Genomic DNA, 3,918 nt, shown 5'->3' with positions numbered 1-3,918 from the left:
CTAATCCGTCATATTGCAGTGGTCAGAACCTCAGGATCTGGCCTGAAGAAAGCCATTCTAGAGTCTTCAAGAGCATCTCCATTCTTGACCAAGAGGACCACGTGCCTGCTCAGGTATATGACTCTGTCGGCAGGCTAGTGCCGGCTCTGCCCTGGGAAACCCAGACTCTTTAAAGGACTCCCCTAATCACCTAAAAAGAAAAAAAAAAAAAAAAAAAACCAGAATAAACAGTTCATGCTCTTCTTTGCGAAGCTCCCTTGAGAAATAAAGTCTGTGTGATGTTGGACAACAGGGAAAAGTAATTTGAAATTTACCCTACTTGACTTAAAGATATGTAGGAACGTTTTTTTTTTTTTTATCATGAGGACTTTTGACATAAACTGTTAACCTCTCTGAGAAGTATTTGCTAAGTTGAATTGCCTTAAATTAGCACCCCATCACAAAATCAAGGGGTGCTGAGTTGAATTAAAATAAAATAAGTTGAATGAAATGCTCTTTCTCTCTAAATTGAGCTTATTGTTTCCCCTCCCAGTTCACCACCAGCTAGCACTCACACACCTGAGATGTCTCCTACTGTGGTCCTTGGCCATGGTTTTCCTTTCCTGCACTGCATCTTACAGTTCTATCTCCCTGGACCAAATGATGCACAAGAAAAAAGAAGAGATGTGAGCCATTGGTTACTGAGATAAGCACCAACAACAGGTCATTTAGGTTAGTCAGTGCTCTCTGTTAAAAATCAGTCTGAGGTGTCATCCATCGCCTGCCTTTTGTGGAAAACTCCCATAATTTCCATTTTCACCTTTCTGCCAGGAAATAAAACCCATATAGCAGCCAGTGATTTGATGTTGGGAAAGACTGAAGGCAGGTGGAGAAGGGGATGACAGAGGACGAGATGGTTGTATGGCATCACCAACTCAATGGACATGAGTTTGAGCAAGCTCCGGGAGATGAAGGACAGGAGAGCCTGGCATGCTGCTGTCCATGGAATTGCAAAGAGTTAGACGTGACTGAGCAGCTAAACATAGCAGCCAGTGATGTGTTGAGTATATTTAGAATTGCCTGTGCCTGTTTCTCTATTACAAACTTCTCCTGCATATATTTGAACACGGAGAGAGAAAATGTGAGTACACTTAAATATGTTTGTAAAGGATCTATACCCTCTTCCTATCCATTTGTAACCAACACTCATGGCTTCAGTAATGAGGAAATTAAGTGCTTTCTTTGGAGAAAAGACTGATCTTTCATCCTGATTGTCCAGAGAATGACCCAGCCTGCCACGCACTCAGACCTCCAGGCAATCAAGCGCTGCTTTGTTCCAATGCTTACTTCTATGTGAAGTTCATAGTCTCAGATTAAATGAACCTTCTTTAGCCAAAAGAAAAGGCTCCACGGGCATGGCTGCCACACCGCCTGTGTCTGTCTGTCACTGGAGAAAGAATGAACTTGGGCTATTCAAAACTGGCTGCCAATTATATTTTTAAAAAGATGTTTTGCTGACATCTAGAGGCATTTGGGTAATAACACTTATTAATAATAATTCTTCACACTTCTAGGGTGTCTTGCTTCGCATGATCCCCCAGCTCTTTACACACATTAATTAATTACTCATCACAGCACCCCTGTGAGGTAGCGTAGGTAAGCATTATTATGTGCAAAGGATTTATTGATTTTTTCAAAGCAATATATAGCTGTGGCACAGACAGGGAAACCATAGGAGCATGAATTAGGATGGAAAAAAAAAGATATAGTGGATGTAAAGGAAAACAAATAAAACTAAGAATTACCCCCCACTGTGCTCTTTAGAGAAATGATTACTTCACAAGTTCCAAGGGCCTGAATGTTAACTAATTTGGTTGTTAACAGCTCCAGCAATGGCACATAGGAAATTGAAAGGAAAGAGTCATCAGTAAATATCCAAGTTTTACTTTTCTATCCCATTCATGAAACTCCTTGCTCGAGGTTTTACTTTGCCTGGATATTTCCTTGTAGTGATTAGGGGGCTGTGACAGAAGGTGAGCCCTTGAATTTATGATGGAGGCACTTTTTTATGGCGGAGGTAGGAACATGAGATGGGGTACAGAGAGAAGGAGAAACTTCAGTCAAGTTTCTATGCAAAAATATGCTTGGAGGCTGTGGAATTTAAACTATGTCCCTAAGTGCAGCTATATGAATTGACTGTCTTTCGGAACCCTTCTAGTCTTGTTTTATGGCAGTGGTTCAGCTGTTATTTTTTTTTTAAGTGGTAACTATTGTAGGTTTGTATTTTAGGCATGCTTCTTATTTATTTTCATGGAGCTAAAACTTCTGAGGCTTACCATTCATTTCTAAGCTGAAAGGTAATATTCTACTTAAAGAGAAAAGTGTCATAAAATCACTAGCTTGCAGACACCAAGACATGATAGAAGGCTCTAGAAATGGTTTATATTCTTCATAGAAGTTATCGTAATGCTTTGTTTTTATGAGGCTAACAATAAGCTACCTTCGAGACAACTTATTTTGCTCAAATCTCTTGTACTCGTTGGGTTTGAAAAAGGTAACAGCAAAGTAAAGTGAACCTGGGGCTAATGCCTACTTGCTCTGTTGTGTCCAACTCTTTGTAACCCCATGGATGACAGAGGAGTTCCTCTGTCCATGGAATTCTCCAGGCAAGAATACTGGAGTGGGTTGCCGTTTCCTTTTCCAGAGTATCTTCCCAACCCAGGGATTGAACCTGCATCTCCTGCATTGGCAGGCAGATTCTTTACCACTGAGCCACCTTGGAAGCCAAAGTGAACCTAAGTGAACACAGATGGCTGTCGGTGAGTTAGGGTACTGATCGTCTGGGGTTGACACCAAAATTAAAAGTTACCACCTTGACCTCCACCTCCCTGGGCACTATGACTCTGCCCCCCATGTTCTTAGGCACCTCAGAACCCACGTCTGTCACCACAAACTCTGTCACATCATTTGCATATTTGTAGGAAATTGAAACCTAGACCTAGGCTCAAAGTTAGAGCAAAAAGAAATAGATAAGCCTGGCCAGTGAGCAGAATTGATGCCAGGCGCCCTTTCTGGTGGGTTCTCTACTGGGTCCTGTTCTCTGGGTCCTGTTCTGTACTAATGTGTTTTTTTTTTTTCTTTCACTGCATACTTCCATACTGATAGAAATTGTGCGAATTCTAAATTTATTAGCTCAGAAGATACTACTATTTTTACATTCTATCAGTCAGTCACCCATTGGAAGGAAACCATTGGTCAAGTTCTCTCCTAACTTGTGGCTGGGACCAGGTGCCCTGGAGACAGTGGATTTCATTTTGAGGTGGTAGAGTCGATTGCAATTGTGTTTCATTTTGGGGAGAGGCAGGCTGGAGGGTGATGTGATACTGGACAGAAGATCCACAGAGATTAGGGATTGGCGGCCACTGGTTGGAGGGAAAGAGGCATTTACTGGGGAAGGAGATAAGTACTCAGCAAATCATCACTCTGGAGATGTTGCCTGGCTCTGTCTCGATGACTCAGTAAGGAAAGAAACCCTTTTTTCTTCCTCTTGCTTCTCCTCCTTCTGCCTTTGGTTTGGCATGCTGTTCCCAGACGTCACCTCTTTGCTATCATCCAACTATACCCTGGGTGAAGGAGGCTTCAGAAGTTCACTTGGGAGCCCAAACACCACCCATTATCTTCCTTATCAGGGAAAATATTAAAGTCCCCAATCATGGGACAAACAACAATTTAAAAAGGCACTCTCTTCAAAAGTTAGAGACAATTTTATCATCAAATAGTGCTGAGAATCATGGCATCCCATATCCATCAACATGGCACTAGGATTCTTTAAGTTTCAATACCTGGTTCAACTCATAGGTATTACCATTTATACAGTCTATGATTTAAGAGTTAAATTGCTATTAAGCTTTTTGTATACTATCTTTTCCTACAAACAGA

The sequence above is a fragment of the Odocoileus virginianus genome, chromosome 27 (assembly GCF_023699985.2).
Source record: "Odocoileus virginianus isolate 20LAN1187 ecotype Illinois chromosome 27, Ovbor_1.2, whole genome shotgun sequence".
Classification (NCBI taxonomy): Eukaryota; Metazoa; Chordata; class Mammalia; order Artiodactyla; family Cervidae; genus Odocoileus; species Odocoileus virginianus.
This window is presented reverse-complemented; position numbering follows the sequence as displayed.